Below are 12,266 nucleotides of genomic sequence, written 5' to 3'. Positions count from 1 at the left end.
ATATAAAAGGCCATTTCTCTTTGCTCTTTTCACACCTTTTAATTGGACAAAGTATGTTTGGGTTCAATTCATACCATTTTTATGTTCTGGAAACTTCTGTGCATAAAAAATTGGTTGAAATTCTAGAGGCAGTCAGGGTCATATTTTTAATGTGGGTAGCAGGGTTGCTTTAATTCTACAGGACAAGGATTAATAGATCATGAGTGACATGATGGATTGGTTTGAGAATTACATTCCAACCTAAGTGAGTTTTAACTCCCATAATGTGTCTGTCCATGTTTCTAAAGCAATTATTTTCCAAGTAGAATGCACAAGGCGGCCCAAGGGGGTTAAGAAAGATTGTATTAGTCAGGATGCTTTCCGGTTGCAAGTGATAGAAACACTTCTCAATAGGGATTAGGCAAAAAAAAAAAAAGGATGTTCATACTCATGTCTGTGAAATGTCTAGGACTGGATGGATTTCAGGCAATGCTGGTCTACTACTGGGTATCTCAACAGAAAATGGCTTGCACACATTAATGTTAGAATAACCACATCAGTTTATATAGTCAGTATGAAGGTCTGAGAGTGGTGAGTTCAAATAAGCTACAAGAGCAGTTATTCCCATAAACCCGATGATATGAGATGAGGAAGAAGTGACCAGGACTTGCAAAATATCTTGACAGTGATGATATGAGATGAGGAAGAAGTGACCAGGACTTGCAAAATATCTTGACAGTGAGCCTGAGACACTGAGGGACCCAGAAGATCAAACTCTCACCTTATTGTGCTGAGACTCCCTGGTGTCCAATCCCAGCTGTAAGTCAAAGAGGCATTATACATGTCTCCACAGGCTAGAGGCCTGGACTGAGAGCCTTGGAGAAAGGCAGAGGGTGGCTCTGAAATGCAAACAGAGGCTGTCCCCACAGCTAGATGAGTACCCTCGGGACTGGACCTCCATCTCCTGTGTCCTCCTTAGTGTACTCTCTATTACCCTTACTATTAGACAAACATTCTCCTCACAGTGGAAAGAAGACCACCAGCCCCTCCGGGACTATTTCCTAGCAGAAGAGCCATTTCCAAGATGGTTCTTCCTTCTAGGAGTTAAAAAGAAGTCCCCACTGGCTCACAGGTCAACAAGCCAGCTTTCTACTATGTTCCAAACTCTGGAGCTGAGACAGAATCAGCCAGTCCTGAAGCAAACGAAACGAGAGCGAATGCTGAAAAAGAAGGCTTTTTCAAAGGAAAAGGTAAGGTGTTATTATCAGGGGAGAAAAGGAGAAGCTGAGGCTAGACATCTACTAAATAGACACCACTTTAGAGGCACTAGTAGGAAGAAGTGTGAGAACAAATCCACACACCTGTTAAGCCAGTATGTTTCATTTGCCAAGATCGATTCTGAGAATGGAGATCCAATGGGGACTCTGTTTTTCCCCACTTGGGACAAATCCACTTGAGAATCTGAAGACCTGCTGTTTCCTCATTCTTTCTGAAATTCTGATTCCCTCATCTCAGTTCCTACGTAATTATGCTTTAGATGGATGGGAAACATCTTATTCTTGCCTGAGAAGCAGATACATGAGGAGAGATGATTCTCTCAGAATTCTTAGCTTGGGGTACTTGGAATTCTGGGTAGTTTATGAATTCTATGGTTTTTATGAACACTTATACTGTAATTATATAGGGAGCGCATTTTAAAATTTTTTCTAAAGAGGAAAGTCTATAATTTTTCTTAGATTCTCAGATAGCAGTGACCTCAGATAGTTAATGGCCTCTGATGGGCATATCCTTCCAAGAACAAATACTCTTTCCAGTGACTCAGCTCCTGCAGAGGGTGGTTACAAGAATGATTCATCCAAGTCTGAGTTCAAGGGAATCCAGACCACTACTTCTTTAGTTTGTTTTGTTTTATTTTGCTTTATTTTCTATTTGTTTTTGTTTTTAAAATAAATAGACAGGTCTACTTTGGAAAGAAAACCATGGTCTATAAAAACAAGAAAATACTTAGTTAAAATATGGATGCAAATACATCAAATAATAATGATAACCCTGAAAGCTATCACATTCATAGCACTTATACAATCAAAACAATTCTTGTAATTGTCTTAAAGTTAGTGCAAATTTTTAAAACATTTTTTTCTTTTTCATATTAATTTCCAGTCTCTATAAAGGATAGTTATTATCTACTGCTGCCTATGGTCACACTAAAATTTACATTTTATCATAGCCTTATCATTCTGTGAGCTTATAATATGTTGTTACATTATCCAGTTAATTAACAACTAAAAGGTTAAGAGGAGGAGGTTATTCACAAATGCTCAATGCTATGCCTACAAGTGTTGTTGTAGGGGACTAGAACAAGGGTTTAACACCCAATGCAACTGTAGAGAGATACAGAGAAATAAACCTGGACTCCTAGACGTTGTTGTACTCTGTGACAGTAGAGATGGCAACCCCTGGGGAGGCAATCAACCAGGTAAGTCCTAGAGGTGGAACTGAGGTGAGGGAGGAATGTAAGCCAGACAAGTGAAGGCATTTCTTCCCATAAATGTTAGGAGGTGCTTTATTTTCTGAAGGCTGCCATAACAAAGTACTACAAACTTAGTTATTTAAACAAGGGAAATTTATATTCTTACAGTTCTAGAGGTTAGAAGTGTGGACTGCGATATTGTTAGGGTCGATTTCTTCGAAGTACTGTGTGGGAAAAACTGTTCCATATATTCTCCTAGATTTTGGTAGTTTACTGAGAATTGCTGGTGTTTTTTTTGGCTTGTAGAAGCATTACTATTATATCACAAAGTATTCTTCAGATATGTACGTACCCCTCTGAGTCTAAATGCCCCCTTTATTTAAAAACATTGCTCATGTTAGCGTAAGAGCCTGTACTACTCCAGTAAAATCCCATCCTAGCTCAACTAGCTGCTCCAAACTAGTTCATATTCTGTGGTAGTGATGTTAGCATATGAATCTTAAGAAAAGGGAAAGAAACAGCTCAAAAGGAAAGAACAACTGGGATGGAGGAAAGAAGAAAAGAAGGAAGGGAAAAATATATGTATATATACACAAGATAGCTAAGAGAACTGTACTATAATTTCTATTAGTTCATTGAAGGGAAAAGTTAGTGCTTATATTGTTTGATCAATTTTGCATGCCTATATCTGGTAATCTGAACAATTTTCACACCTTTTAATTGGACGAAGTATGTTTGGGTTCAATTCATACTCAAAAGGGATTAGGCAAAAAGAAAATGAATGTTCATATTCATGTCTGTGAAATTAACACGGGATTGGATGGATTTCAGGCAACACTGGTCTACCACTCAACAGAAAATGGAAGCACACATTCATATTAGAATAATCAGATCAGTTTCACTTAGGTTGGAATGTAATACTTTGAAGATAACAATGTGCAGTATAATAAGCATAGTTAATTTTTTATCATCTTGTTTTGAAATTCTGTATCATTTTTATTGCTTTCTTCTCTTTAAAATAAAAATTTAAAAATCATTGTAAAGCTGCAAAAAGCAAAGATAATTCAACCCATAGCAGGGCATTATCCTTCAACAACCCAGGCTTAGATGATTAACACAACCAATAGAATTACCAAATCAGAGCAGATTAAATGGGTTTGGGAGGGCAGAGGTAGCCAGGTAACTACAAAAATTAGGAAGGATTGGGCATTCATTGACCAAAAAGGGCAGAAAATTATACAGATGTACTAACAGTTTGTAGGGTGGATTAAAATCACAGAATCTTCTTTTGTTGGTATCATACCAACGTGCTGAGGTCTTCTCCTACGACTTTGTTCTGTGGAGTTATGTTTTTGAAGCCAAGGAGAAGGAAAAGGACTTCCTAAACCTCTCTTCTTCTTTGTCTACTGTCTTTGGGTCAAAATCAGAATTTGCCACAGTTCCAACAATACTAACCTGAGAGTTAATCCTCTCTCATATTTCAATTGCAAAAAAATTTCAATAAATAACATAAGCATCTTCTCTATTTTCTTCTCAGAGAATCAGCATACTCAAAGTACTAACAAGTCCTTCAACCAGAGAAATGTGTTTAATCTTTAAACTTAACTAGTTGGCCAAACTTATTTAATCATGTTATATATCTATTTTACTAATTTCCATTGATCCTTCTGTAGAGCTCATGCTATATGAAACATATTTTAGGAAGAAACAAGCCAAAATCTATTCAAGATCCAAATTGTTTCTTTTGAGGAAAAGAAGAATAGTCAGGTTGAAGCAAGGTGGTAGCAACTGTGTAACTGAGCCTCTGCTTTAGTATATTTTAGCCATGAATATTAAACTCTACCTTGTGTTCTTGCACGGCTAACCATACAGACAAGACTCCTGGCTTAGATAGCCGTAGATTCTTGGTGTCAATTTTTAGATAAAATATTGTATTATTCATGGGTGGAGTTATGGGAGTAGAAGAAATACAGCACGTGTCACTTGATGCTAAGTAAATACACAATGGCTCTGATGTAGCAGGGGATAAGGTCCCAGGAAAGTATGATGTTAAACACTGAGAGTACAGAGCACAGGCAGAAAAAAATTGGGCCTTAATTTTATGGGTTCAAGCCTCTGAAGTCAGTCCTACTATCCTGTTTTACATTTCTTGTTCAAAATTGCTACAGTAGTTAGGAACGCACTACCATAGGAACCCAGATCTCTCTCTTTACTGTCTATGTTCTCATCACCACACCTCTTGGAGATAGATGCCTTGGAGCATGAGAAGATTATAGACAAGGGTGAAGAAAAAGTGGCTTGCTCTAAAAGGTCTTGTTCTACTATGACTTCTAGTGGGAGTTTGTTGTCATTGCTGTTACCAGTGTTGTTACTTCTAAATCTGAATAAAGTAGAAACAACAGAAATAACTATCTCAGACTCAGGATTATCCTGAACAATAGCATTAAAAAATTATCACTGAATTCTGCAGTCTGCAAGCATATTTGTAGAGCTGTGCTAACTGACACAATAAACAAAAAAGATGAATTAATTTTAAAAAACGTATCCTTTGAGACAGATCCAAATATGAATCTGTGTAATGGTTGTATCTGATCTTGAACATCCCTGCTAGGTCTTTGATATACTCTGGATGTCCCAACAGGACCCCTAAAGCTTTTTAAAGTCACCAGCCAACTGTAATTAGCATAAAAGGAGACAGTGGGATAGCCAAGCAAATCCTAAAGCAGTCAGTCTAACAGCAGCCAATGTGGTTACACACCTCTTCTCCCTGGGAGATACATAGTAAACATACAACAGCAGTAACCTAAATGGCAGCTGAAGAACAGGTTGCATTAATAAACTTTCTAAGGATGCTGCAGCCCACTTCAAGTGGCAAGGCAGAGCTGAGAGGGAACTGAGAGCCTCACTGGTAGATGGAACGAGTGCACAAAGTATTACAGGAAGGCTGATTTCTGACTAAAGGCATCAAATAGACTGTGAAGAAATGAAGCAGACTCTTAGCTGGTGGCTGCAGGTGAAAATAAAAGGGCAATCTCTGTGTGTCGGCAGTGTGGAGAACACTGCTTTGCATTTCTCAGCATCAGCAACACCCAAACATCCAGACTGCGACCACTACCTGGGTAGACTTTTTAAGTTTTTAAAAAATTTGACTTACAAGCAAAGTTCTAAAGAAACATCAAGCATTCTATCATGATTTACTAGGGCATTTTGAGCTCAGGGCAGCTCAGCCTCACTTAGTTAGGCTATAACACACTATTATATTCATCATTTTTATCTTCAAACTACATGGACTTTTTCTCCAAACCAGGATAAGACAAATGGGAGAAGGTGGGGAGGGAGGGCAGGAATATCTCAAAATGTCATTGTGTAAGATTTTTAAAAATAGAAACTGGAGGGTTTTCACTGGAAGATAAAGGCGTTTGTTGAAGTGCATTGATCAAAATAGAGGCAGAAGACTCTTCAGATATTTAAAAGATGATCCTGCAAAAGAATAAGTCATTGTTCTTGCTTCAAAAGAGGAGAACAAAAATCAATGTAAAGAGACCACAAAGACACAGATTTCGGTTCCGCGCAATGAAGAACTTACCAATTATATTTCAATCTTACAGAAGAATAGATTGTACTCAAGTAGCTTCTTAGCTTGCAGTGCTCAGTAACTGGAGGACCATTTTCTTGAGATGATATAGAATAAGCTCATTACAGTCTGAAGTTAAACTAAATGGACCATTTGGTCATTTGTTTGTTTCTTGTATCTCTTACTGGTTGCAAAATCCTTCAAGACTGGAATAAAATGTTCTAAATATTTCTCACTTCCACAGAGCCTAATGAAAAACTGTGAATGTAGTAGGCTCTTAATGTCTATGATTAAATTAATGTAATGTTATTTTATCTTCAAGCTATTGTGATATAAAGTATTCAAAAATATCCACTTAATTTAATTCAGCTAGTTCAATCCTAAAATAATCAATGTAACAGACATAAACAACTAAACTTTAAGAGCCAGGCATGTACACAGCACTGTCTTATGACAATATGATTCTTTGTCAGCAATTTACTTAAGATTTATTCATATTATATGTGTTAGAAGGGCCGAAGCAATTTGAATGTCCATAACTTTTGTTTTTCAATCTTAAATACTCTGTCAAGAGAACATAAGTATTTACACAAGGAAGTATATTTTAAGCTTTTAGGAAATTCTAACAGTTCAATAAAGTAAAAACCAGATCGTTGTGTATACTTTCTCAATTTTAGCTGTTCCTATGTATCTTGTTTAAAAGCACTAAACTTTATTAAATTATCAAGAGATTTCAGTCCCATTGCTTCAGATCTTAATAAATGTTTGAATGACCCACTTCAAAATACAATGCTGACCTTCAGAACCTCTGCACTTGAGATTGTCTTTAAAAATATGGCACTGACATTTCTGTCTTAATAGACATTTCATTAAGGTCAGTGCTACATTTGCTGTAATAAATAGAGGAGAATTAAGAGCTCATCAGCACTGCCATAGTAAAACACTGAATAGATTGAATTATGTGCTTAAGGAGATGAATTGATGACAACTGGCAAACTCTACTAAAAAAAAAAAAAAAAAAAAAAAGCTGCTGCCTTGAAAAATATCTGAGAAAAAGTGTTTCCATGAATATTTTTCTTCTTCAGCATTTCTTATTTTGATAAAATGTGCTCATAAATCAGGGTTATCTTTTAAAGATTCATACATGGACTCTATCATTTAGCTATCACCTAATGAGCTCACAGGGATCCCTGACATAGCTTTCCATTTTGAAATTGACTTAGAAAATCTGTAGTTGAGCGCTCATTGAAAATACCAGTTGTTCTCCTGACTCAAGGGAGAAATCAAGTTCCTGCCTGGTTTATACAAAAAGAAGAAGGAGGAAACTGAAGCAATATTAAAGTAATGAGGAAATACACTCTGTGAGTAGTATGGGGGCATACTTAAGAGCTATTTAAATCAGCCTCTGTGTAAAATGAAGCATCAATCTTATTCCAAGTGTGGAGTCTGAGCATGGCAAATCCAGTGTAGCTACAAGGCAGTTTACATTGTCTCTTACCAATATTCAATTTATGAAAAGATTGAGGAACATCAGCCTGCTATAAAAACAATTTTCACAGAATAAATTTGGTACTTGCCAAGCATTGTTCAGAGAAAGCAGCTTTCCAGCAGAGACAGGATGTTACGGGACGTGGACTATTGCACTCAAGCAGAATGATTATTAGGCATAAAATTAGCTCAAAACATAGATACACAAAAGCATTAAATGTTTGAAATGAGAGCATTATGTGTCATCTATATGGTTTTTAATTTTTTTAACTGATTATAGGTAGAAAGCAAAGTATGTTTCTTATTGAAACTTACAGGTTTTCTCTCAGGTATTTTTTATAGCAGCCTAAAAAATAGAGCTAAGGAAAATTGTCACTGTGTGTGAATTAATGTGCTTATTTATGCTTTTCATAGTGTATCATGATATTCAAGGGCAGGTAGACGGTTAGGAAGGACAAGGGAGCACAGGGTCAAAGAACCATTCAAAAATAAATAGCACTGGGCTGGGGATTTAGCTCAGCGGCAAAAGCGCCTGCCTGGCAAGCGCAAGGTCGTGAGTTCGGTTCCTGGTACCGGAGAAAAAAACCAAAAACAAAACAAAACAAAAAAAATAAATAGCACTAATGCTAGTATGTATTATGTGAGTGTAAGAGGAGTGGAAATGCAGGGAGAAACTGAAAATAAAGAGTTAGAAGAATATTTTCATGGAGGTTTTGTGACAGAAGTTAGCAGTTTGAAGAATCTAGGGTTCAATAAGCATATAAAGTAATCTTCATAGACAGCAAAGGCTTAGAGCAAGGACTGTGGGATAAAAGCACTTGGTTTCACTTCTGCCAGTTTGTAAATTTTTGTCATTACACAAGGCATTTAACTTGTTTGCAACGCAATTTTCCCATCTACAAAATAGGACTAACGGGAAAGCTACCTCTCTGGGTTGGTTCAAGAATTAAAGGTGGTCAGAGACTTCTGGGAAGATGGCAAAAGTGAAGAACAGCAGAGAAAGTGCCTCTCCAAGATTTGGTGTGAAGACACTGGAATATAATGATGGGAAGAAGGGAAGAAGGAGAGAAGGGGCCAAGAAGGGATCTGAAGTGAAAACTGAAGCCCAGGAGGAGGGCAAAGAGAGAGATCTCAATAAATAAGAAGAAGGTGGAAAGCAGTACTTTTTCCCTGAATCCTGACTCACTGTGTGAGAGGGGGCAGCTCTAACCTGCAAATGCACAGTGACTACTGCTGACCTCAGAGGCCTCCAAGGAGAAAAGAATAGAACAGAGCAGTGGATGCAGCAGACTGCAGTGGATGGTGTTATTCAGGGTGAGATGTTCCCGGAGGAGAAGGTAATTGGCTACTTATCATCTTGGAGAGGGGCCAGCTGAGCTTCAACTCATAGCAGCTGTGGGCTGACTCCATCTAGTGGCTTTCAGGGTCATAGTGAGGCAGAACCAAGTTCAATTCAGCAGGAGGTCAAGGAGCCGAGTTCAAGCTGGCAGGAGGCACGTGGAGTGTTGCAGGCTGAATAAACTGAGCTCCAGCCTTACAACCAGAAACTAACCTGAACTTCAGTGGAATTAAAGGTGCAGGCTTACTGGGGTGATTCACTACCCTGCCATAAATCTTTGACAGGATTGCTGGGATTAATCAAAACAGACCTGGGCTCTGTCTGCCGAGTCTGTCTACCAGTGATAGCAGAGATATGCCCTGAATGGACATTTTTTTCTTGTTTTCTTCTTTTTGATTGTTGTCCTTTTTCTTCATTGTTGTTGTTTTTATGTATGAGTGTGAACATTGTTTCTAGCTTTTGTTGTTGTTGTTCTGTTCTTGATTTTATTTCTTCCTTCTCTCTCTCCTGTCTTTGTCACCTGTTTCCCAAAGTCAAAAGCCACTCACCTAGACTCTATGAAGTAATAGAGAAGATAAATAAGGGTCTACAAAAAGTTTCCATGACAAAGAATACCTGAAGAAATTCATGCCCATCAAACTAGCACTCCAAAATGTTCTGAAGGACATTCTAGTCCTTACTAGGACTACAACTGCATGGACCCCAACAGAATGGATCCACCAGGCAGGACATGTAATTAATGGGGGGGGGGACCAACAACAGAAAAAATAACATGACAAGGATAAGTCAAAACATATGAGTTATAACTATCAATGTAAATGGTCTCAATCCACAGATCAAATGAAATAGACTACTAAAATAGACCAAGAAGCAAGATCTAGCAATATGCCACTTACACAAAACACATTTAGTTCAGAAAGAAATTCATAGACTGAAAATCAAAGGTTAAAAACCAGCTAATGCAACAGGGACCCAAAAAGCATGGGTAGCTATTCTATTTGTAAACAAAGTGAATTTCAAATAAAAATTGATTAAGAGAGAAAAGAAGATCACTATATTCTTGTAAAGGGAACAATCCAAGAGGAACAAATAACAATCACAAATATATATGCAACAAATTCTAGCATATACAACTATACAAAATACATATCAATGGACATGAAAAATCAAATATGCACTAATACAATTATAATAGAGGATCTCAGTACCCCACTGTCAAATGGACAGATCAAGTAAACAAAAAAGTCAACAAAAAATCCATAACTGAACCAAACTTTTGAACAAATGGAGTTAGTAGATGTGTACATGGTGTTTTACCCCACAACAATACATAGTCTTCTCAGCTGTACATGTGGTATTCTCCAAAATAGACCGCCTGCTAGCTCATACAACATGCTTAAGTAAATGCAAAGGAATTAGAATTATACCACGCATAGTATTACACCATAGTGCAATGAAATTGGAAATCAATGGCAAAAGAAGACAAAAAAAATTTCATAAACACATAGAAATTAAATATCACCCACCTGAACAACCAATAAGTCACAGATGAAATTAAAGAAGAAATTAGACAGTTTGTACAATTGAATGATAATGCAAATACAACATCCTGGGACTTATGGAATGCAATGTAAGCAGTACTCCCTGGAAAATTTATAGTGGTAAATTTCCATATCAGAAAAACACAGTGAGCTCAAATAAACAACCTAGTATTGAAACTCTACCTTCTAGAAAAAGAAAAACAAGTCAAGCCCAAAGCTCATATGAGGGAGAAAACTGTAACAGTCAGAGCAGCAATTAATGCAATTAAGACTAAGAATAAACAATACAAAGAATCAATGAATTAAAACAATGGATCTTTGAAAAATTAAATAAAATAGACAAAATCTTAGCCAACCTTACCAAAAAAGGGAAAGAAAAGACTCAAATCCATACAATTAGGAATGAATAGGGTGAAATCACAAGAGATCCTGCAGAAATCTAAAAGATAATCAATACATACTTCAATAATCTCTATTCTCATAAGATGTAAAAGACAGAAAGATGGACAGATTCCAAATACATGTGAATTGCCAAAGATAAATCAAGAAGATATAAAATTTCTAAATCAGTATCAGTCAATGAATTTAAAGACATAATTAATAATTTTTAGATGCCAAAAATATCAGTGGCACAGTTTAACATCTATGTTGATTTCCCAACAAATTTAGACTCTTTACATTTTATGAAAAGAATAAAGTAATATTTCTCAGGATCAAAATAAAGTTAAAGAGATTATGTAGTAGAAAGACAGTTGATGAAGATGAAGACAGTTGATGAAGAACAGAAAGAAGTTGATGAAGATGATAGTGATATTAGTAATAATAATGACTAACTTACTGAGCATGTTACATGCCAAGCATTCTTGTAAAAAGTGTTATCTCTATGATATGCTTTAATTCTTCTTTATTGGTACATTTTAAATATACATAATGATAACATTCATCAGAGGGAGTTGATCCTGTATGTGACATACCTTGATTCCTCTTTTTTCCCCCCATTACCCTCCCCACTCACCAACACTTCTCCTCATTTATAAAAGCTTTGTTCCTACTTTTTCTTGTCCCTTACTCCCTTTCCCCTTCTCTCCTCCCTTGTCCTGCTCCCCATTTGGACACTTTTTTCCCATTTCCTAATATCTATTATATATTTTGGTCTGTATTTTCATTTCTCATTTCTCACACTGGAGAGATAATGAGGTATTTAAATATGTGTGCTTGATTTATTTCACTTAAGAGTATTGTCTCAGGGAGATTCCATTTGGCTAGAAATGTCTCATACTTAGCCTTATTTATGGCAGAGTAGTACTTCACTGTATGAAGAAATAGCCCATATATCTTTGTCCATTCATCTGCTGATACACATTTGGGTTGTAGATGTGCATGTGTTGCTATGATATGATGCTTTTAATTCTTTTGTGATGATGCCAAGAAGGGGAATAGCTGGGTAAAAAAGAACATCTAGTTTTACTTTTTTGAAGACTCACCACACTGATTTCTACAGTGGTTGTACATTGCCAACAACAGAGGAGAAGGATTCATTTATCCCCACATCCCCTCCAGCATTTGTTATTGGTTGATTTTTAATTTATTTTCAGGAGAATAAAAATAATAATAAAAAAACATTAGAAATAATACAGAATTTCCCTAAACAAGGTGATAGGAATTCAACAATAGTTGTTATATTACATATTGCTGTCTTCCAATTAGGTGCTCAGATTACCAGATATAAGCATGCAAAATTTGTCCAAAAAATTAAAAAGAAGAAAAAAAAAATTTTTTTTATTTTAAAGATAAAAGGAGGGAAACATTAACAGACATACAACATTTTACAACATATCACAAGCACAATACAGACAATACAGAGTTACAAACAAA

Source organism: Chinchilla lanigera, unplaced genomic scaffold, assembly GCF_000276665.1.
Source record: "Chinchilla lanigera isolate Chin_1 unplaced genomic scaffold, ChiLan1.0 scaffold00002, whole genome shotgun sequence".
In the NCBI taxonomy this organism is placed as follows: domain Eukaryota; kingdom Metazoa; phylum Chordata; class Mammalia; order Rodentia; family Chinchillidae; genus Chinchilla; species Chinchilla lanigera.
This window is presented reverse-complemented; position numbering follows the sequence as displayed.